A 25,470-nucleotide genomic window follows, 5' to 3' on the forward strand; every position below is an offset into this window, starting at 1 on the left:
TATGCTTTTAGTTAGATGATTGAATTCTCATCACTGCCTCTTTTTTTTCCTTACTTACGTGTTCAAAAAATGTAAAAGAGATTTCTGTGAAACTACTTAAGGTGCTAATAAATGACACATGCCATGAACCCAACGGTCATAACTACATCTCCCACAGAAGGTAAGTGAGCCTCAGCCTGCAAAAACACACCAACATGTGTCTCCACATTTATGAGCCAATGCTCAGTCATATCCCATCACTAATAAACTAGGCTTCAAAAATCAAGACCCAGCTTCATGATCATCAAGAAAAACTTAAAGAACACACCTTTACAATTTTCAGCTTTTATAGTTTTGCAGAAGTAGGCTGATACTTGACTACAAGTTGAAGCTAGACTACCAAGTTTAATAAAGAAAAAAAAGCACCTCGGGAAAGGAGCCACAACCACAGCCACTTTCCTAGACATGCAATACACTCTTTACCTCCTGAAGTTTTTAAGACATTTAGGCGCTCATGTATTTGAGGACCAAACTGCTGGTTTATGGCAATACAAAGCTCTGATCTGCCAGCAAAAAGAATGAGCCGTAGGCTGCAACAAGCAGCTGGTTTTGTTTGGTTTGCAGATCTTCAAGAATACAGTATCTTCTTGAAATTACACTTGTTTGATTTACATGAAGAAGTGTGTCATGGTTTTAGCTGGGACAGAGTTAATTTCTTCCCTGCAGCTGGCACGGTGCTGTGCCTTGGACCTAGTATGAAAACAATGCTGATAACGCACAGAGGTTTTGGTTGTTGCTGGGCAGTGCTTGTACTAGTCAGGGCTTTTCCAGCTTCCCAGGCTCTGCCGGGGGCACAAGCAGCCGGGAGGGGAGGGGGCACAGCTGAGAGAGGGGATTCACACTGGCCAGAGGGATATTCCATACCATGTAACGTCATGCCCAGTGTGTTACCTGGAAGGGGCTGGCGGGGGGAGGGAGGCAGCAATCGCGGCTTGGGGAGTGGCAGCGTTGGTCAGTGGGGGTGAGCGGTTGTATCGTTTGTGTTTTGGTTTTTTCCCTTTTCCTTTTGATTATATTATCATTATTATTATTATCATAATAATCATTATTATAATCATTGTTTTATTTTAATTATTAAACTGTTCTTATCTCAGCCGACAAGTTTTTTTTCTTTTGCTTTTGCTCTTCCGATTCTCTCCCCCATCCCACACGGGTGGGGGCAGTGAGCGAGCGGCTGCGTGGTGTTCTGTTGCCGACTGGGGCTGAACCACGACAAAGAGAAATTCAGATCCTCTCTTTTCTTTCTCTTAAAAAGAAAAAAACAACCCAACCCAAATAAACAAACAGAATTTCTCAGCCAGCAGTGGGTAGAAAAGCCTGAAACCAAGACATAAATACATACAAAAGGCTCAGAATCTAGAAGAAAATTATCCAGTCTATTTTAAGCTTTCTCATATTTAAAGTCTTGCTTTCTGCAAAGTTTAATAATAATTCAGTGTTTGGGACTGTCAATGCTGCTTCTAATTGCATAATATTTAAATAAAACAGAAGTCAGAGATGTTAAAGAATGAAACATTTCCCAGCGGAGTTGATTCTAGGGAGACACCACGGATTTTTTTTTCAAAAATGGAGTGCTAACAGTACCATATTAACAACAGAAGTATAAGTTGCCACTTCTGGAGGAAGAGATGCCATCACCTACAATTATGAAGCTGCTGGAAAAAAGATAACTTGGGCCAAGAAAAGGTACTAAATAATACCTTGCCCTTATAAGAAGCACTGCATCCCATGGCTACAGAGGTAAAAGCTCTGCACAGGATCACAACCTCTAGTCCTACACTAGCTTAAAGACTTGATTTTCAGAGGCAAGGACTATCAATAATTCTGTCTTGTGTCCATGAATGTGGAGGTGCTTAATAGCACCTAAAATCTAGAGACTTGTCTCAAACAGATTTTTTACTATCTATGCACTTAATGATCATGCATGAATATGCTAGCAGGCTTCAAAAATATCTTTTGACTTAATAGTATTCTTGTGTCAAAAAAAGAAATCAAGCTAAATAGGAAACCAATAATCTCCAGACCATGCTTCTCATGCTCATGAGTTTCACGTTTACCAGGAGAGGGGCTGGGAGTTGTGCTGTACGTAATTAGTTTCACTTCCCACTTCCCTCCACTGCTCTCTGGGACCCTTTTCCTGAAAGGGGCGGGTACAGAGCTGGCTGAACACAGGAAAGAAGGTGAGAGAGATGCAAAGGGATCTAAACAAAAAATTACTGGTTCCCAAAGCAAAATGCATGCGGAGAAGAGAAAAATAATAAAACAGTTTAGAAGGGCAGACCTGCAAAACAACGAAAGAGTAAGTGTGCTACTCTTAAGTTATCTCATACCAATGGCACAGTCAATTGCTGAAGTTATACGCTTCTGGAAAATGTTCAAGTTACACTTAGACCTCAGATCTAACCTCAACACATTAAGACAGCCATTTATATCTCAAGCCCTTCAGCGTTCAAAATGCAAGTTCTTTAAAATCAGACCAGCATCATGAACTTAGCAGAAGATCCCAATTCACACAAAGAACTTCACTGCAGAGAGTCAACAAAATGTTGATTCCTCCGTGTTTCTTGTAAAATACTCCCTTAGGAAGGAGCTCTTCAGCTTGTAAGCTTCAAACACGGTTGAATGCAGCTGAGTCATCCAGAGTTGTAATGAGAAAACACAAAGAGTTGACTGAGCTCCTAACTTTCTTCATGGAATATAAGGGGAATTTGTGATTAAGATTCATTGAAATGCTGAATCACTGTGAGTCAATGCAAGAGAAGAGGTCAGGGCATTAAAATGCTGTAACTGTTTCTATAGATATATAGAAATCAAATACCAAGACACAACATTTGTAGTAAGAGATAATATATTAGCTCATCTGAGAGAGGCATCCAGCCCCTGAAGGTTTTGTTTAGTGATGTGTGCCATGGCATGCCTTGCTTTGGCTTGTACTCAGCAGTCTTGAATAGAAATTTATTTGTTGTAATTAAAGGGACAGTTACAATAAGACAGAACAATGCAGTATTACTGTCACCTGAGTATGGCCCAAGGAATTAGTGTCACATAAAGCTTTACAAACTAAATTGAATGATTGCCCGCATATTCCACTGCTCTACTCCTGTCAAGCTTGCCCTTTCTGCCCAGTACTGTAGGCCAAATTTTCTATGCCTACATGGTGAACCAAATGTTGTGGCTTTAACAGAAGGCACAAAAGACATGGTGATTCCAGATACCTTTTAGTCCTAGCCAAATTTCTTCACTGGCCATCCCCAGTAACTCCTCTTAGCACCAATTAATTTTGTCTTTAGAACTTTAGCATAAAGAAAATCCCTCTTTCCTCAAAGCATGCTATTTTCAGATAGCATTACAGTTTTGACTACATGTGAAAAAAAACCATTTTTATATATGTGGATCAGGCAATTTCTGAAGGCAGAGGATGCCAGAAATACCAGTCATAGCACAGTGGGAATATCCCAGCCAACCAGCTACTATAGCTGTTCCTTGGAAGGAAGAAAGGCAATTTTCTTCTTTTGTTCTAAATGTAGTGAAGGAGGTACCATCAGTTTGGCTACTTGGAATCACAGTCTTCAGGGTGTTATTAGAACCTGGGAAGGAGCCAACAGTGGCATTTAATATTTTAGGTATAATATCAGAAAAACAACCGAGAGTCTTTCCTAGTGTTCCTCGCCTGTGGCCGTGCTCCTAGGCATGAACGTGTCAGCCCAGGTTTCTTCCATCCAGTTCACAGACATCTAAATCTAACAGAAGTTATGTAACATGTCTGCAGCCTTGAAGAGTCTGAACTGGAAGACTGAGGAATCTCATCCCTCATCTTTGTTCTGAATTCCACTTTGCGCAGAGCTAGTCTACCACAAAAACCTCCAGGTCATGCTAGACCTATTCAGGGCTCTGACAGTTCCAGGATACCAGATAAAGTTCAAGTCAGGCCACTGCAGTATAACCCCTCATGGGTCTAATTCAGGTTATTAAACTATGGGGCTTATATGGATAAAAGATAGCTGAACTAGCTGTATCAGTCAACAGAGATCACTTGGATATAGTGTATATTACCTTAAAAAAAGCCAAATTGGTGAAAGGAGCCTGAAAGTGTGCAAGCACTCTCTCCTTCCTGTTTTGAAAAATAAAGACAGCTGTTCATTTAGTAACCTTCAAATACAAAATTCAGGAAGAAAGCTTCAAACATTCTGGTTAGAAGTCTTCTGCAGAGGTGCAGAGTTTTCCTTCTATTTCTAAAAGCACCAAACACACTCCTGCTTTGGCTAAACAAGGGAGAGCAACAAGCACTCCACTGTATAGCACAACAGTTTGTCTTGGACTGCTCTCAAGAGAAGCAGACTACCTACCGCAGCCACCAAGCAAGGACCCCTCAACAAGTACATCTCAAGCAACCACAAGTAATCATAAAACAGGATGCTTCAAGAGGAGTGATTTGCACCACTGCAGAAAACAATTCTGAATTGTCTAGAGCAGGACATAACAGAGGGCTCCCGTCTGACATACCTCTTGTGCCATCATTATGAAGTTTGGTTTTTGACTTAATTCCCAGTTCTCTTGATTGTGAACATTTCAGCACATACTAGTCAGCACCAGAGGGGTATCGATGTGGAATGGAGATCAATTTTCCTCCTGGCAAACATATTTTTGTAAATTACTATTCTTATTCCAGAAAAATTTATTTCATACTTCAATTTAAGAGGGGGAAAAAACAACCCCAAACAACAAACAACTCCAAAAATCCCCACCACACTCTGGTGTAAACCACTTCATCGGTGCAAACAACAATCAGGCTGGAGGCAGCGGAGTGACTGTGAAGCTGGGATTAAGGAACAGTCAGCAAATGCTGACAGCTAAATTCTCTTTTTGAAATAAAAGTTTTAATTACTTGAGAGAGTCATGAACACGAGCTGGGTGAGAAGGCCAGATGGGGCAGCTCTCTGCTCTCAAACCTATACCATCCTCTGCTTCCATACCTCTTGCTGCACTGGGTGACTAAGACATTCGGTAAATACTCACTCCTTGTGCACTGCTGGAGTCAAAGTGAAATGAAAATTCAGACTAAGAATTTGTCCTACGGGTGATGCTGCGAGACCTTAAGAGACCTTATGCTTTTAAAGGGACACAGACCTGAACTACATCTTAGTAACTGCACAACATAACTTTAGGAAGGGGAACAGTACTTCCAGCAGCGGGTTAATAGCAGCTATTTGTTAGGCTTGAACAGAGAGCATTCATTTGCTGCAGCAGGACTCGCAGAGCTACCATCAGTATTGCTGCAGCAAGCCCCACACATTTCAGCTATTAGTGTTTCTTTTGAACCCATTTGATGAGTCTTAAAAGACAATACAGAGATCTTTCTAAAGAAACAAACATAGCAGAAGGTCTTCTGGTTTTGGGTTTTTTTTTTTAGATGGGGGCTTCATAAATTATATTAACTTTACTCATCCTCATCAACTGAAAATTTGCAGTGAGAAGCTACTGGAAAACATTGAAAGATTTCAGGGTTTGCTTATTTACATAGACATATGCCAGTGAAGAAAGGACAACAAAAGCAACACTGGTTTCCCAGCAGTCACACTACTGAATACAGTTTTCAAATTATACGTTCCTTTCATAGATATTATAAAACCTTTTTTTTCCACAGGGAGACCCTGCACTGTGTCACTTCCAGATGTTGTCCTACTGTGGTAAATGTTCAATACTCAGCTGCCATCCACAAACAGATGTTTCTTTTCATGCTATAGTCTGTAAACATTTTGCCTTCAGCAGAAATCAATTTAAGCAGTATTTCTGAAGCTCAAAGAACTGCTTTATTTCTTTTTCAGTTTTGTGTCTTTCTATCTTTGAGGAGAAGCAGAGAAGCAAAATTTCTTTCTCCTTCGATTCATGCTTTACAGACCATCCTCTATCACTCAGCTCAGCACGGAGTTTTACTATAAAACTGACTGAGAAGTTAAATTTTCACTCTATAAAATTGCCATCAGTGATCAATTTTAAAAACACGTGTTTAAAAAACATTGAACTTCACTTTCATTGAATAAGCACACAAAGCAGGAGGGGACTGTTATATGAACCCAAGCTCAGCTAAATAATACAGGAGTAATTTTATTCTTTGTATGTTACTATCTTGATATCCCCCCCCTTCTTCTTATTTCTGAAGTTAATAATAATCAAACACCTTGAATTCAGCAAGAATTTTCTACCAAAAAAAAAAGTTTTGTTTCACCAGAGGTACAAATGGTATGAAAAATTTGGTTGGTTGGTTTCTGCAAGTTATTTTGTTATTTCTTCTCAGACAAATCTACATTATAAATACTTAAAAGAGCAGCTGTGATTTTGCTGTTAGTTGTAAATGAGAATGTTTACTGTTCTTAAATATTCGTAGAATCACAGGATGTCCTGAGCTGGAAGGGACCCACGAGGACCATCGAGCCCAACCCCTGTCCCTGCCCAGGACACCCCAAATTCACACCGTGTCTCTGAGGGCCTTGGCCAAGGGCTTCTGGAATATCGCCAGGCTGGTGCCGTGATGCCTCCCTGGGGAGCCTGTGCCAGGGCCCCACCACCCTCGGGGGGAAGGACCTTTCCCTGACACCCAGCCTAACCCCCCCCGGCACATCTCCCTGCCATTCCCTCGGGGCCTGGCGTTGGGCACCAGAGAGCAGAGACCAGCCCTGCCCCTCCTCCTGCCCTCAGGAGGGAGCTGCAGAGCGCCATGAGGCTGCCCTCGGCCCCCTCTGCTCCAGCTGAACAAACCAAGGGACTTTAGCCCCACCTCGTATGGTTTCCCCTTTAAACCCTTCACCAGCTCCGTGGCCTCCTCTGGACACTCTCCAGTACCTTTATACCCCCAATGTCCTGCGGCGCCCAACGCTGCCCACAGCACTCGGGGTGAGGCCGCCCCAGCGCGGGGCAGAGCGGGACAATCCCCCCCCTCGCCCGGCTGCGATGCAGGGCTCGGTGCCCCCCAGGGCACGGCTGGCCCTCTGGGCTGCCAGGGCACGCTGGGGGCTCGTGTTCAGCCTGCCATGGACCAGAGCCCCCAGGTCCCTGCAGAGCTGCTCCCCAGCCCCTCGCGCCCCAGGCTGCCTGTGCAGCCAGGGCTGCTGCGCCCCAGTGCAAAACCCGGCACTTGCCCTTGTTCAACTTCATCTTGTTGGCGATTGCCAGCTCTCCAGTCTGTCTCTCTGCAGGGCCTCTCTGCCCTCGAGAGTGCCAACAGCTCCTCCCAATTTTGTGTCATCAGCAAACTTAATTAGTATTATTTCCAGTCCTGCATCCAAGTAATTTATGAAGAGATTAAAGAGCACCGGCTCCAAGATGGATCCCTGCAGAACCCTGCTAGTGCCTGGCCACCAGCCCGATGTAACCCCATTTACTATGGCCCTTGGAGCCCGACCCATCAGCCAATTGCTCACTGCCTGCATTACGTGTTTACCCAGCTGTGTGCTGGGCATTTGTCCAGGAGGACGCTGTGAGAGGCAGTAGCGAAAGCTTTACTGATATCCAAAAAGATTACATTGACTGGTTTCCCTTGGTCAGCTGGGTGGGTGACCTTGTCATAGAAGGAAATTAAGTTTGTTAGGCAGGGCTTTCCCCTCATGAACCCGTGCTGGCTGGGCCCAATGACTGAATTGTCTTTCAGGTATTTTTCAATAACTCCCAGAATAATCTTCTCCATAATTTTGCCAGGCACAGAAGTAAGACTGATGGGCCTGTAGTTACCGGGGTCATCCCTGTTGCTCTTCTTGAAGACTGGGACAATGTTTGCCAGCGGAAGCAACTCCCAGGTCAACTCCCAGGAGCACTGCAAAATAATTGAGAGGGGTCTCACTATCACATCAGTCAGCTCTTTAAGTACCCTTGGATGAATCCCATCAGGTCTGATCCAGTTATAAGGATCTAGCAGGAACAGCAAGTCCTGCACAAGTTCAGGGTTTATTAGGAGTTTATCATTCCCACAGTCATGGTTCTCTAGCCCAGAGTCCACCATCGGTGTTGAAGACCAAGGTGAAGAAAGCATTAAACATCTCTGCCTTGTCTATGTCCCTGTTTGTGAGGTGAAGTTGGTTGTTCTATATTCAGGGAAATAGTGCAACCTATTGAACTCTCATTATTGCAAAATGATAATTCTGAAAGATTAAAAACGAGTTGTTATTATTTCATACGGTCAAAGTTGTGTTTATGCAAACAAGGAAAAGAAAATTCTGCAAATACTGAGAGTCTGCTCAGCTGAGGTTCCAGTCCCTGCAGAAATACAGAAATATACAACTACTGGATTAAAGTCCCTATAGACAGCTTCTTTGAATGAAACACAGGCAAATATCTCCAGATATTCATTTTTATGTCACTGCATTTGCTTTGGGATCTAAAAAGGATTGGTTTCATGCAGTCAGAAAGATGATAAGTCACAAGCGTGTTTCCTCCTAAAACAGTTAATATTTCAAATATTTATCAGATATAGTGCATTGCATTGAAACACATGTCCACAGTAAGTCATCAAGAGTCAGATAAGTGATTATGTGTGGAAATCGTAATGTTTCCAGACCATTTAGGAAAAGAAGTGTTACTAACTGTACTGGGTCATAAAAATAAATGCTGGCTTTTGTGTAGACTATCTTGAAATCTCTTTTCTATAAGTTTTTTAATAAAAATTTACTAGAGCCCAACTTTTATTTTACTCTTTCTGTCCTTAAATCCACACAAAACACATAAACTTGAATCCCATGTCCAAGCTCAGGTGCTGTTTGGCCCCTATTTCCATCTGAACACTTTCATCTCTTCCCAAGCATCATTCTGGGACTTACCTCCTGTGAACACCTACTACACTTTTTCCAAGCTTTGTAAGAGGATGTTCTTTCCCTTGATCTCAAGAACTCCTTATTCTCTAGAGGTTTATGCAAAGTTTATTCAAGAGATCAGGGCAGAGGACCAGCTTTCGGCTCTCACCACCTGACATCCATCATTATGAGTTTCAGTTATTCTTCCTAATTCCCAGCTTCTTTATTACACCATCCCTGAATATGTTCAGTTTGCATTGAAGTAGGGGAAAATACACAGAGCAAGTAGGGACAAAGACAGGACAGCTCTTGGAAACATCATCCTATTTGGAAGTGTCCCAATAGCATGATATTCTTTAAGCACAAAGGTAATGGCAGAGGGTACCTAAGACTCATTAGGAGGTAGGCAGGGCAGGGCAGCTCTCCAGCCTGGTCTGTATGCACACCTGAGGGCAGTGCTGTACTGCACACATGCTGCCGTCAGCGTGGAGATCCGCAGGCTTTGTGCTATGCAGGGCTGAGCAAGAGAGGGTTTATTTCTCTTATTTCCTATACGGGTCTTTGGTACAGGTTGGTCTCCTTCATACCAAAGTTATAAACCTCAACTACCTCAAAGGCGTGACGTCTGGGACAATATGACTGTAAATTAAGTTTCACAGTCAGAATAACTATAACCAAAACAAAGAGAAAACATATATTTGTTGGCTTCCTAGACCATTTTACAACACGCTCCACCTAGAAAGAGGACTGAAACTCCTGTTTCAGTCTCCTGTACAGGACTCGGGTTGAAAAAATATAGTGATATAGAAACATCTTGTTAGTTAGTTAGTTTGGATGCTGCTTTAATTTTGCTTGTGTTTTTTTTAAGCTCTGCTTCTTCAAATTGAAGTTTTGTGCAGCCTGCACTGTGTAGGCATCTTGTTCAGCTCTATGCCAACAACCTTGCTGCATGGCTTTTCTGATCTTCTTCTTCCTTGTTTGTCTGGGGTTTTTTTCCATTCAAAACAAAGTTTTTGTGTCTGAAAAAGATCTGTGGTCTTGCCAAGTCAATAAACTTAAGCCAGAGTAGGAATTTGCAAGCTTCTTTCTCTCCCTGCATAAAGGTTACAGTAGCAAGTTATTCAAAAATGTGTATGTCAGGAATGGTCCTTCATCCGGCTGAACATTGTCTAGAGTCTCAACACAAATTTGAGTATTGGTCTGTGGTCTTTTACCTTATCTTGTACACAGACAGAGTGAAAAGCCGTAAAACTCAATATTTCTAGCAAAAGCAGCGAGCATATGCGCCATACCAAAGCCTTTAAACAGCCAAAGTCTGAAGAAGCAGAAAGGGTTATCTTCCCTGGCCACTCACTCTTGTTCCTGCCTGCTCATCGCCAGATCAGGGTAATATTATGATCTATTTAATATTAACTTAGTTGGATTAATTTCTGATCGTCACACTGAAATTATTAATAAAGACTGGAAGGTTTTTTAAAGAGAAATCAGGAAGTTGACTTTTGTGGGTAAAGGGAGAGCAGAAAAGACTGTCTACCACAATATTCTTGTGTCCAGGTTAGGACAATACAGTCTGGGTGGTTGGAAAGATGGATAGGTAAAAAACCTCGTTGAACAATTGGGCTGAGAGAGTAGTGCTTAATGGGTCATACGCCACCTGAAGACCAGTAACAAGGGGAGTACTGCAGCGCCCATTCTGGCACATGTCCTGTTTAACGTCTTTGTCAGTGACTTGGAGGAGGCAACAGAGTGGAGCTGTTGCAGTACACTCAAGGGCATGGCGGCCACCCAGAGGCTGTATTACTAAAATGTAAATTTCAAATGCACAGTACAATCTACATGTCATCTCATGACAAAGGAATTCAAAACAATGTATAAACATTATACCACTATAGAAATATTAATACAATAAAAAGAACTCCTTCCACCTACCTGCAAAAGAATTGGAGAAGGCAGGCACAGTCAGAGATGAGTAAGAAGTTCAATCACACTGATTTGCAGGAGGGAAAAAGACTATGCCTTCAATAAAACCAATATTTTCTATAGGAAAAACATCAGCGCTCTTCTCCTTTTCCTCTTAATCTCCCAGCTAAGTTGTTTCAGGGAAGATGAAGAGATGGACCTCGAGCTACCCATCCTGGAAGATTTTTTACTTTAGTTTTTGTTTATGTAAAAATAGGATGCCAGAACCCCACAAGGGACTATGTCCAAGCTCTCAGCCAGCCCTAGCTGGATGCTCAGTGGAACATGAAATGAATCGCAGCCTTCTTGGCCAATAGACATAAAACTACAATATGAAGGTTTCACAAGACAGGAAATGAAACATTTCAGTGTTTTCCCTCCAAATCAGGAACAGGGTAACACAAAATGGTTTCGCATTAGAACATGTGTTGTGATTTTTTTTCTTTCTGGTCATTAGTGTATACAGTATCTCAGTTCTCACTGTCCAGTGTCTCTCTCATGTGCTTTTTGCATAAGGACCTGCAACAAAATATATTCATTTCATACAGTAATTCACTGACGCTACTGATATATAACCTCTTCAATCAGGCTCCCATGAATCACTGTTTCTTGAACGGCTACCACGTATCAATCAATGCTCATTTTAAAGTGTTAAGAGCAGTGTCTCCTTGAATAGGAAAAAAGCAGAGTTCTATCTCTGAAATTCTAAGATCTATTAAAATTAGAAACTCCCATAAAACTTTGAAAGCCGATAACTTTAGTGCCAAGTGCTATAAAAATACGACACACTAATAGAGTCCTTATTTGAGCCATATCAAATAACCCTCAAAGCTAAAATGTTTCCTGATTTAACACAGGCTATGACCACTGTGGTAACTTGCTTAGTAATGATGTCAAAGAGTGCTTCTGATATTGTTTTATATAAATATATTTTTATATATTTATGTATTTTTATGTATATAATATATAAGCATATATATATTATATAAACTAATACTTAAGTGAATGCAGAGCTTAATAAATCACTTTACTATATTAACTACATTCTTCCCTAATCTTTTTCAAAGGGATCAGAAAAGGTTCATTGGAAGAGAAAATATGTTATTAGAACATACGCAGAATATTTGAGCGTCTTGAAAGAAAACAAACTGACAAATAAGAGATTATGCTAGGCATTTTAGAAGCTGAAAAGGCAGGTAAAGGGACTGTATGAGGCTTTATTTTGACCCTGGCAAAAGCTTATATTAGACATAAACTTCACACAAAAGATAAAAGATCTACACATGGAAAGTTTCTGTTACTCAACAAAAATGGCCCAAGTTGTCAGTGTTCTGACACCGAACGGTTGGAGTGTTTGGCAGAATACAGCAAATCTCATCCAATTAAAGCTCCTGTGACCTTAGGAGGACCCATACACCTGCTCTCACTTGGGAAGTGGGAGATAGCCATACACGCAGCTTTGCCCTACCCAATTCAAAACAGAGCCTTTACACAACAGGGATCTCCCAGCACACAGTGGGAGAACATGGTGCCCACTCAACTGCAGAAGAAATGCGGATTCAAGCTGCTCATCTTAAAAATAAATATTTTTGAGCCAGGACCTGAAATGTGGCATCCCACATCGCCAGCCAAAAGCCACGAGCACCCAGTGACACAGTCCTGCCAGTTCACAATTAAGTAGTTAGGAATCAGTTGATTCAGAGCTACACTGCTTCAGAACATGTTCATTTTTGAAAAGTGGAACAGGAAAATCATAGTGCCCAGTCTGATAACTTTGACGACCTGCAGCTGCCCTTCCTGCTAAATTAAATATTGTTTTAGGGTACATGAGCAGCTTTTCTTTTGCTAGCAAAACTCTACCCTTCTTTAAAGGGGTACTATATTTCTATGACTATTTTATGATCTGAATAAATTCATTGAAATGATGAGTCATCTTGTCAAAAAAAACCCCTAGTAAACTTCCCTGAGGCATCATTAGTAGATCCTCGCTCACTCTCTTGAGAGCAAGACCAGGAGCATCAAATTTTTTTGCTCCTCCTTCTGTTATCACCTCCAGGGCCCTGTGTTTTACCCACTGTTGTAGGAGTCTCAAATTAGTCTTCTGCCCTGGAAGTTCCTCCCTGTGCAGATGACTCCATTCTTCTCCTCAGACCAGCAAAGCTCCTACCTGCACTGTACATATCATCTTTAGTCCCTACTCCTATTAACGTAGGTCTGAGGGTTTCCCCCGAACTACCCCATAGCAAGGCAAGTCCTAATGTTGGTCAGCAAGGTAAATGACTTAAACAGCCTTCACCAGAAAGGAGTTCCCCTCTATCATTCATGTTCTCTCCTCTCTCCTTTCCCCCATTGTCTCTCTTTCTATCCATCCTTCTCAGATACATACAAAAGCGAGAAAATGAGGAGTAGGAGGTAAGAACATGAAGCTGGAATCCCCACTATTGTTTGAAACCATGCACAACAACATTTCCACAGGAATAAGTTTTTCCACCCAAGCGCCTTATTTTTGCCTTGTGCAGCCAGGTAAGACTGTCATGAGCAAGTAGCACATGGAAGGGGAATAAGCTGCAGGGGGCTGGAAGAAAGATGAAGTTGCCTCTTGCAGTAGCCATACCAGGTTATGGTGGCTTAGTGTTCCTTGAAGTCTAGCCTAAAAGAAAAACTAAAAGGAAGAAGTTGAAGAAAAGTGACTAATGGGACATTTTGCCACAAATAAAAGAATGAGCAAGGAAAGCAGAAAAAACACTGGTCCCCACATACCACAAGTATTCCTGTTTCAGCACTTTCCATAGAAATGGCAGCAGTAATAAATAATTGTTATATTCCTCCCTAAATGCACAACATTTATAGTTTAAATATGCAGCTCCAATCCCCAGAATTACAGGTTACTAAGCCATTCAAAAATTCATTCTACCTTCCTGGAGTCATCTTCTACTCAGTAATAACTTATTTCTCCATACGCAGCATTCACCACTAATATTCCCATTGTTATTTCATAAGAAAATTATGAAAGACTGAAAAATATATACAGCAAAGTCATCCGCAGGATTTAAAAAGGGCATAATAAAGTGTCCTTTATTCAAAAAAGCGCTTGGTTTCCAGGGGCTGGGGTTAATGTACAGTGCTCTAGCTAGAGTCGTGATTCACACAAAATCACAGAACAGTGGGGGTTGGAAGGGACCTCTGGAAATCATATTGTCCCACCCCCCACTGGAGCAGGCACCCCCAGAGCAGGGGCACAGGGCCGCGGCCAGGCGGGGGGTGAATGTCTCCAGGGAAGGGACCCCACAGCCTCTCTGGGCAGCCTGTGCCCCTGCTCTGGCACCCGCACAGGGAAGGGGTTTGTCCTCATGTTCAGGGGGAACTTCCCGTGTTCCAGCTTGTGCCAGTCGCCCCTTGGCCTGGCGTTGGGCACCGCTGAAAAGAGTCCAGTCCCACCTTCTTGTCACCCACATTTCAGATATTTATAAGCATTGATAAGATCCCCCCTCAGTCTTCTCTTCTCCAGGCTGAACAAACCCAGGTCTCTCAGCCTTTCCTCACAAGGAATATGCTCCAGTCCCCTGATCACCTTGGTAGCTCTGCTGGACTTGCTCGAGCAGTTCCCTGTCCTTCTTAAACTGGGCGGGGGGGGGCAAACTGGACACAGAACTCCAGTAGAGGGGGAGGATAACCTCTCTCCATCTGCTGGCCACACTCCTTTTCATGCAGACCAGGATATTGTTGGCCGTCTCGGCCACAAGGGCACGGTGCTGGCTCAGGGTCAGCTTGCTGCCCACCAGCACTCCCAGGTCCCTCTCGACAGAGCCGCTTTCCAGTAGTTCAGCCCCGCCTGTACTGGTGCGGGGGGGTTGTTCCTCCCCAGGGGCAGGGCCTTGCACTTGCTCTTGTTGAATTTCATGAGGTTCCCCTGGGCCCAGCTCTCCAGCCTGACCAGGACTCGCTGGATGGCAGCACAGCCTTCTGGCGTATCAGCCACCCCTCCCAGCTTGGTGTCACCAGTGAACTTGCTGAGGTTACGCGCTGTCCCTGCATCCAGGTCATTGATGAATATGTTGACCAGGACAGGACCCAGCACAGACCCCTGGGGAACACCACTAGTGACAGGCTCCATCCAGACTCTGCCCCACTGATCACGACCCTCTGAGCTCTGCTGTTCAGCCAGGTCTCTGTCCACCTCACTGTCCTGTCATCTAACCCACACTTCCTTATCTTGCCTGTGAGGATGCTATGGGAGAGTGTTGACTGCCCTGCTGAAGTCAAGGTAAACAACATCCACTTCTCTCCCTGTTCAGCCTGTGTCAGGTCATCGCTGTTCAGCCAACCGGAACCATGATTTGGCCACAGCCAGCCCAGAGGGATAGAGCTGACCACAGCAAAGGAATTAGCTCCTCTTCCCTCAGTATGAGATCTGCACAGTAAAAACTAACTCAGTGCAAGATCTGGGAAGCAGCTACCAATAAGCTGAATGCTCAACTGTCACCCTCTTTATGCCACTTAATTAGGAAGAATACTTTTTTATTCCAGGCACCACAAAATAATAAAAAATCAAATTACACATAAAAGGTTGTGGGGCATATGGGTCTGATTCAGGTCACCAAGAAATAAACAAAGGAGTCAGAAACAGGACTTGGAACAAGAATACGTGTGCTTTCTGTCAATGCACTTCAGCAGTGTTCCAAGTTATTACCCTCCAATTATTCCGCATCAAGTGTCTGCAGCTTAATTGTTTAAATATGGTTTTTTCCTAACTTTCAGCAGTGCAGGCTCAGCAAGTGATCATCATATGCTCTCTTCTCAGTCAGCTGAACATAACCTGTAAAGTGTAAGGAACATATCCAATATTTGCACAGTTGAAGAAGTTCAGTTCTTGTCTACACTTGAAATATGTTAAATTGGTTCAAGGCTACAAATCCACAGATGCATTCAAGCATTCTTAATATAATAGTGTTTTATGGCTGCTTGGCTATTGGCTGTGTGACTTTTGAAAAAAGAAAACAAACATGTGTAAGCAGCTGGGAGCATCCCATGGATCACCTAAAGCTAGGGCTGCTTTCAGACCAAGGGTCTGGAAGAAGAGTTTGCATGAACTTCTAATGTTAAAGACTTAAATAGTTGACAATCAGCTATGATGAAACAGCTGAGAAGAGGCAGTGAATCATGGCTGAACCTGTACAGAATAACTAAGAATTGTGGTCCACCTCTTCAAAGGGATGTCATTTAAGGTCCACAGCAAGTCTCTCTTGACAATTGACAATGTCAGACCCCAGGCTGGGAAACAATCCAGAGATTTAAGTACTTTCATCTGGTTTTGTGTATTTGTCTTTATCATCGCTTTCTTCAGACTATTCTCATGAAAGTTGAGGCACCCTTGGTTGACAGGGACAACTGAATTAGCAGCAAGTGAACTTGTTAAAGAAAACAAGGTTATTCTAGAGAAAAAAAGAAAGGAATAAAACCCACCTTGAAACAACTTCAGCAAATCAGAACATAAGAATAAGTTACAAATGTAAATCATAAACACCCATCTCTAACACCTATCAAACAGCAGTTTGCTTCCAGATGGTTCCCCTGAAGGGAACATATGAAGTTGGTATTACAGCCCTCACTACCAGCAGGACCAGCTCATTACAAAGACCCTTCTGAGCTTCTATTTTTATTCTGAGCCTTCACTAACAGCTGGTTTTCCTCCATCAATTTCCTGGTTTTGTACTTGGTCTGAATCACAGTGTCACTCAGGATAGGGTAAATAGAGTCCTTGCTCTCTCCATGGGACCCTGAGCTTGCAAGTCTGTTGTGGTGTGTACACAAGGCATTCCTCCTAGCTTAAAAGAAAGATCTAATGAGACCAGATGTGACATTGGGGCAGTGCAGACAGCACATCCCAGTGTGACTCTCAGTGTTTTCTCTGTTCCTCATCTATCACAATAAGGCTTTTTCTATCACAGTGGTCCTTTCGAGACCTAAAAAGATGCACAAATTTTACATAGTCCGCAAACCACACAGCTCCATACTAGTCTTACATCAACAGCAGGATCTACCCACAGCAATGGCCCTAATCCGGACAACAGAACTTCACATTCATGTGACTACCCTCTCCTTACACACACACAAAAAAAGGGTATGCATATCTCACCAGCAGGACTGACAGGAGGTGTACAGCCTCTCCACCTCCCTGACTAAATGTACTGGGCAAGTTTTTGGTTTAGGTCTTACCCAAAAGCAGAAATAGGTAGAACTAAGACTTCCTCAAAACCAGAATTTCTCACAGAACCGGAGGATGAGGCACTCAAATCCTCACCCTAATCCTGAAGGGCCGGGACAACATACACCGCACTTAGAAAACAAGTACCAGTCTCCTACAGCAGTTTCTTCTGCTGAAATGCTAAAGACACTGGAAAATGAGTTTGGGATCAGCATATGTGATCACTGAGTAGATAATTGCTTGGCATTACAAGACTTTGGAGTCTACGAGGTGAGAGGAGACAATGTTCTGAGGATCACCTATGCACTTTGGGCTTCCAAGACTATTAGAGAAGCATTAATGGAGCATGGGTCACATTTTGGCCCAGCATTTACCAGAAAAAAGATTGGTAGCAGACACTTCAGTTTCATTTTTGACATATTACCCAGTAAGGCTCTATAAAGGAGGCAGTAGACTGTGTCACCAACAGGTAGGGGACAAAAAAAGCAGAAGATGGAAGATTTTAGACCAGTGAGCAGAATAAAACTCTGCACTTACTGGTGTATTCTCAGGGGATTCTGTACAAAATCCATCTATTACTTCAGCTAATAAGACTAGTCCCATAAAAGGCAAATTCAGAACAATTTAGTGCAACCTGAGCACTAAACCAATATATTTGACAAAACCAGTATATTTTTTCGAATACAAGTATATCCCAAGCTGTAGTTTGCAGGTTTCTAAAGTAAGTGCAGTACTTCATGAGAAGGAGTCAAATATTACTCTGAGCAGGGTAAAGTTGGGGGTTTGAGGTTATATGCTGAAATGACCCAGCCTAACAACTGAGCCCAGCTCAGCCCAGCCTTAGATCTAACCATTACAACCCAAAACATCTTAAACATTTATGACCCAAGTTTTAATCATCCTGACATCAGATAGCAGGATTTCCAAGAAAAAACTCTGTAGCTAGGGAGGAACCAAGTTTTCCAATCTCATAGAAATAGCATTGTGTGAGCAAAGAATCCTTTGGTTGGACAAAATTGAAATGTACAATTTGAAATGAAGTGCTGTCTTGAAATGCAAAAGCAAAGTGTTTTATCCTAGAGAAGGGAAAAAGTGGACCACTTCATTATCATTAAACTCTTTTGTTCTTCAAAAAGAAATTTTATCACAATTTTTGTATTTCTACAAAATGTCTCACTTAAAAGAAAAACCACTATACTTTTGCCAGGAAAATCTTTTTCAAAACAACCCCAGCAAACTCCATTGTTTTTCTGGTGAAAACAAATGCTGTCTTCAGTGCTATCTGTCACTAGAGGACTGATCTGTTGATTTGGCTGGCTGACTCGAGAAGAAGTCGTTATAACAGTTATTAGGAAGGAGAACAATCAACCAGAAAGACCACCAGTCTACTAATAATCAAATGCAATTGCTTTGCAACCAAGAATCACATTGAGGTTTATTTTATTAGGACTCTATTTAGAAAAGATTAAATGACTTCTGAGTAGAATAGATTTTCTTGACTGCAGATGAAGAGTTCAAACCCTGTTTCTCCTCTGTTTTCTCATGGATTTACGACCAGATCAGTAACAGATAGTACTTTCATCCAAGATTACTTGATGGACTTGTCTCCCATTTCTCATTCAGCTGCAAGCAAGTATGATTATTTCTGCTTCTGTCCACCAGCTCCTGCTCAGATCTTGCACTACACCTCTAACTTTGGAGCTCTGTTCTCTCTCTGCTGCACATGTAATGAACCTAAGCTGACTAATTTGCTTTCCACACTTACAGCCTTGCAATCTGGGCCAAGATGCCTCTGTCTGTCAGACAAGGAATGTGGTCGTTTACTTGCTCAGACTGCATTTCTGATTATCCTGAGTTTCCAGTCAGGGAGAATTTTCCTACCTAGAAGCACTATGCAGTTTGAACAGTGGAATTCTGCTAGAAAGGAGAGCAATGCCCATGACCTGCATGTTTTTCTGGTCAGCCTCTAGATCTGCTCCTGCTAAAAAAGAATAGAATAAAATTATTACATTATCTTTGTTCTGAGCACAGAAATGGCAATGGGCTCTATGTGCCTTTTATGGTAAGTTGGTATTTGGATATTGGCCCATCCTTAAGAAAACCTACACCCCCATGGGACAAGAGAGGCAACCTAGGCAAAACACTGCAACATTTAACAAAATTGAGCCCTTAAGGAAGGAGAAACAAGAAAAAATAATGTGTCACTTATTAAAAGAATAACAATAAAGCATTGACTTCTTTGCAAAGAACCAATGTATGAAAACAAAGAGTATTCTTAGCCTAAGAATTATTTCTCAAGGACTCACCAGATTTTTGCTATGAAAACCTCCCCTCAGACTCAAAGACTGTACCATTTCAAACTGACAATTTATAAGGAGATGCCACCTCCCACCTATAAGTCAACTGAAAGAAGAACTTCATGTAACATCTAGAGGGGAATATGACAAACACCAGAATCTATCCATCCCAGACCGAAGAGGATATCAAGGCCAGATGCTGCTACGGGTAGTCGGCCTAAAATGGTAATAATATTTTCCTTCCATTGCCTTTTTCAAGAATTTGTATCTTTAATAAACCTTGATAAATTAAGCCTTTCAAAACTTGGTCCAAATTAATGAATATTGTTTTCATTTTAAGAATTAAAAAAAATGTGGCAAACATTGTTCTGGATCCTAGAAAGGCCACAAAATCAGGAAGTTAACATGGTAATTCCACTTTTTGACTGCTTACTAAATGTATTCCAAAAAACCTACTAGTTCTGTATCTGGAGTCTCAATCTTCAAAGTTTTTCAGCACTTCAGTCACTATCTACATTGTCAGACAGCCAAACTCCAAGTTGTTTTAAGTCTCATAATTTCATAGAGAGACCATAGGCACAGATAACCACATACATGATGAATCATTTGCTAGACATTGTCTTAAAGAACTACATATTTTAATACTACTTCTTACTGCTCAACATCTGTCTAACAGAAAATTCCTGCTAGTCTTATTCTTCGCTGCTTCATTAATGAACATGAATTTACTTAGGCTTTCCAAAATATTTTCTGTTGAAACAAAGCTTTCTGCATTAGCTGAATTGCTTGAATTATTCATTGCAAGTAGTCCGTGGAATATTGGGTTTTATTTGTGTGTCAATCTAGACATCTACAAATGTGTCTTTTTATCCAGTGCAGAAAAACAAGCATTTCCAGGGTATGAGTCATCCAATCTACATCAGATGTTCCTTTTAGGAAAAGATACTCTAAATGCACTGTTTTCTGTCTTTTGACAGCAAAAGAACTGTGGGCTGAGTAGCTTAGTTGTTGATATCTACATTTCGTTACATGTATTCTATCCATAAGGACTGCAGCTTCTCACTGAATACTAAATACTTCTACTATTTCTTTAAAAGCTCCAGATAAAGAGGGTAGTACCTGCGACTCAGTTGTAGACACTATGTTCAAAGCAAGGGAACTTCACCTAGAAATTCTGAGGCTGACCTCATGTCTCCTGAATGATAAACTTCCCACCAGTCAATGAGCTTAAACCATGACTTTGGCGAGAGTAAGCACAATGCATAGCATCAAACCATGCTGTTGAGGCAGGAGACAGAGCATCCTGTTCCTATCAGGCATGTGTGGGACACCCAACAGTTGGCTCCGTGTGAAATGTGCAGATAACAAAGGAGAATAAAGAAACTCAACTACTGAGCAAATCCCTTACCTGTGAGGAATATTAGCTTAAGCAGACATTAACAAAGCTGCACTGAGCCCCATGAGAGTCCATATTTGTGAACTAACAAAAAAATCAGAAAATAAGCAGAAATTATCAAATTCTCCCATTTTAAATCAGTGTTTTCTTCATATATTTTGGCTGTATACATTAGTATGCAACTGTTTTATAGGTGAAATCAGTATCTTTTGGACTTCCGTATTCTTCCTCAGAAACACGGGTACCATGCTATAATCATGTGCCATCTTAATTACTGGTGATTTTTCACTAGAAATGGGAAAATTTTTGCAAAGTTAAAAGGAATAAAAAGAACTCTATGATACAGTTATATTCCTAAGAAGTCATATACTTTTTAGCCTTTTTTGCCGCTTTTTTTTTTTTACTTTTTTGCCATTTAGCAAACAGTTTGAATACAGTATAATACTAAACATAATGGCTATAGTTGGAAGAGCCGTAAAATATGTGTATTCTCTGAGGAGGAAGAGACAACCAAAATTAACTCAGTCTATCAAACCCTACACAGGTAGGTCACAGTGCAGCATAAAAATGCCAGCCGCATTTTATAGGTGTGCAATAGGCATAGCATTTCAGCTGAGACCACTTTGCTAAGTTCTTGCTGTAAAACTCCACCTAGATAAAATCAGAGCTTTTAGTGAAAATACCAAGTCCAGTGAAACTTCTGCTAAGTAACCTATTTTTTCCAGATCTATGGGGCTGCATGCCCTGCTTCTCCTGTGCAATTTGAATTCAGGTGGAAGAAAGGGAATAGAGGTTGGAGAGGTTAGAAAATTGCTGTGGGTTTCCTATTGCTGGCAATCTGCTCAGCGCAGTAGCGCTATTTCCAGCTGGACTGCCTGCAGCCGGGACATGGCTGTGCATGTACTGGGTTGGACAGCATGATGAAGATGTTGTCTGTTGTTTGCAAATGCATTTGCAGTGGAGCACTGGCAGGACCAGCGTGCCTCAGGCAGCCTGGCTGGAGTGGGAGCAGCCTCTCTGCTCAGACTGCCTGGCACCAGGGAGAGAGCTGTGCCCATGCAAATCCACCTCGTCTCACTCAAAGCTCGCTGCTCCCTATGTGCTACTCCCAGATTTATGTCCAGGGCTTTCTGGACTGGAATACAGACACCCTCTCCTAAAAAAAAAAAAAAAAGAGAAGAACAGCAGCTTTAATTCATCCACTCAGCAAAACTGAGAAAACTCCCTTCAATGAAATGTATCGTATTAATTTTAGTTTCTATTCATTTAGAAAAATGGAAACAATGTGCTTCAGAGCTGACTGGCTTGAGCAAACTGGCATGTACAAACGTCTGGTGAGACTCTTGTTCTTCCCCGTTCCCAACAAAGCACTAAGGGAGGACTTGCCACCTGCCATATAAGCATCATAATTTCTTGGCAATGGCTAAGATTTTTTTGCTAGCCACAAAAGAAACCAAGCATACATTTCTCCTATGTGAAACTTTTCATTAAATGAAAATTGATTTTATGGATTACACTAGTTGTAAATAAGACTTACAACCCTAGGAATCATCTGGAAGCCCAGAGGAGCACATCCCGTTCAAAGACCCCTTATGGGAACACATCCAGTTGCCTTTTAGTTGGGAGGCAAAGAGGAGCATGTTTAGCTAAAACTAGACAACAGAAGACCTCTGGTTCTTAAGAGAGATGGATGACAAATAGAAGATATAAATGTGGAAACGCTTCAGAAAGGCGATTCGTGCCTGCTCGTCCTGGGAGATACGTCTATTTGGTGTCCTGCAGAGGTAAAACGTGATTCCTTCAGTGTATCAGCACTGTGTGACACAGCAACGCCCAATCTAAGGTCAGCACACTCATGTCACAGTCTGCGAGCACCACCACAGCCGTGCGTGGACCCACCAGCCTCAGGGCCACATGGGAGTGGGGCTCCTCCAAGCTGTATCATTTCTGCTTCTACTTCTGTCTTCAATGCCTCCACCAATCATTCCCACACCTCCACAGCACCTAAGGTGGGGGGACAGGCAGGACAGAGCTGTCACAGGCACCCCCAGCCCAGCCCTGGTGCCAGGGCCGGAGTGGACGTGAGGCCCCAGGGAGCATGGGGGGAGTCCCAGGGACACTGCTCAGAGCCACTGGGGCTGGGGAGCCCTCGGCACCCTGACACTGTCAAATTATCCCAGGGTTTTAAAACTGATGTGACAGGAGGTTTGGGAAAAAACGTTTCTTAGCCACTTTCACTATAATACTAGAAGGGCAGCTCATAGACTAGAGGAATAGGATATTTTATTATCGAGAGAAAATTGATGTAAGCAGAGGTACTTCATGATTAGAAAGTTTTTTAAAAAATAGCTCTTTACTGCCTGGATGAAGCAAAGAATAATATGGTAAGTAAAGAGAGAGGAGCTGTGGGCACTAAATCTTACTTGCCGCACGGGGAGGAGAGTGTGCTGCTAGGTGCAGGAGAGGTCCCTGGGCTGTGCGGCCCGCTCTGCCCATAGTATTTACACAGTTACACAATTATTTTACAATGCTTCATGCATTGTCTCTTTCCAAGATGCAATCATTTTGTCCATCTGGCAGCACTGTGGTCTAAATCAGTCGCAGCAATCTCTGATGGAGCGAAGAGCAATTAGTGTCTGCCAGTTGCTTGACATCACCTATTTAGAGAAAAGATCAAAACTGAGGGCCATCTACTTCTCATCTAGCTTCCCACGTGCCCATCTAAATTCTACATCTGCTTTAAGCTGATGAAAGCACTCCACATTCCTTGTCTTATAGCAGATTTTAGAATAAAGCAGTTATTTAATTTGCCCTCAGTTACGATGGCAAGCATATTTGTACCTACTTTTTCTAAATACGCAATGGCTGGGACAGCTATGTGTCTCCAAACCAGGTCTCTGCTTTACATACCCATGTTAAGTCTCCTGACAGTGGACTGCCAGGACCCCATAAGAGATGCTGAAAGGCTCCTGGAGGCCTCCTGGCCTGGTTGCCGCCAGGGGTAGGTACACTGCTGGGAAGTGTTTCATCTGGAAAAAAAATCCATCCAGCAGCACTGCCCTGGAAGAAACCCTGACCAGTGCTGGGGCAGTGCAGCTGCAGGGAGGATGTTAGAAGCTACCCGGCCCTCTGGACAAAGTATAAAGTATTAGCCTGCCTTCATGTGCAATACCGTGATAACATCCTGCATTAGATACTGAATAAGTACTTCAGAGTCCATATTTGACAAACACACCTATACTTGTCAAACATCTTGGTTGCAGGGAGTGCATCTGTATCTTCGCCCAGACGGCGCCCTTCCGCCTCACAGAACTAATTTTGAACGTCTAGTATCCAACTGTAGCGTCGGGCAACTGGACTAATATAGATACCTTGATATCACAGTCCTGCAAAAGCCAAAATTATTGGGACAAAAGGGATTTTTTCTCTTCAGCACTGAGAAGAATTATACACCCCCCAGCAGGAGCTTTGTTGGGTCCTGAAACATATCACGGTACTGTTTAATGACAAGGCACTGAAGTTTCCTCTGCAATATACTGCTTTCAGTGAATGCATAATTCTCAGCTTCTGACACGTGTTGTATTAGGGTGTTATCTTTATATCTTAGTGATCCCATTCTAATTAAAAAGAAAACCAAGCAAAGATGATAAATACTACAAGAAGAACTGTTCAAGGAGGATAGGCAACATAGGGTATCCTGGCCATAAAGGTCTTACCATTTCGTCTTTAAGTAAGTACAGAGGCAAGAGCCTTCTTGCAGATCTTGATGGGGTTGTGGAGTTAACTAGGCTGTCCTGAAAAAAGACACATTTTCCCTTGTTTCAAAGTTAGTCTTCTCTTGTTTCAAAGTTGGTGGTCATTTGCAATGAGGCTTTTCAAACTGGTATTATTAGGAGTTTCTACTCCAGCTACGAAGTACCTTGAGGTCAGAATTTACAGATGGTTTAAAACGACAACTCCATTTCAACCTATTAACTTAAATCACCTGAGATCTGGTCCTCAATATTAAATATTTTTTCTCAGTACTAAATATTGTTACTTCTAGGCTAACAGAAAAAATCAAAAATATTGAGTTCTGTGAAAGGGGACAGTAGAAAAATATACAGCTTGTGGAGGGAGGAGAGAATTAAAACACTTCTAGAAAAATAAAAGAGGCTTTGCTTAAAATAACCTCTGTAACAAAAACATGTCTGTACCCTTCTCAGCTTGATTTTCTTCTAATATAGAACTTAAGAGGCCTTTTTGGTAAATATAGAACCAAAATCCCTAGGGGAGGTTCCATGTGTAATCACTGTCATAGGAAGCTGAAATGATCAGAGGTTTCAGGCAACTGTGAAGAGGATCCAGCTGGTTCTGGCAAGGCTATGTGCTAGCCATATGTTAGGCCAGGTTCAGCCTGATGCATGAGAAAACATGAAACAAGAGCAAAAAGCAGGGAAAATACTGGAAAGGAAGACAAATTACATGGTTTCCCCTTAAAAATGAAATAAGGATTTTACATAGTTACATTTCCAAATTAAACCCCAGCTAAAGTGTAAATTTAGTATTAACTGCTCTTGGTTCTCTATCTTGATAGCTTACAATGAAACTTGTTCCAAAACAATTTTATAACTAAGTAATGGAGAATATTTTCATCTACTGAAAGCCTTACTTCCAGCTAGTGAAGCCTACATGTCCAAGAGCCTGCACTGACCCAACACTTAAGAAGAAGACCCTAGACATTTCTTCTCACTGAACTAATGTCCAAAACATTATTTTACCATCTTTTTTAGGGTCCCAATCTTTAAGTGTTTA

The sequence above is a fragment of the Phalacrocorax carbo genome, chromosome 14, assembly GCF_963921805.1.
Source record: "Phalacrocorax carbo chromosome 14, bPhaCar2.1, whole genome shotgun sequence".
Taxonomy (NCBI): Eukaryota; Metazoa; Chordata; class Aves; order Suliformes; family Phalacrocoracidae; genus Phalacrocorax; species Phalacrocorax carbo.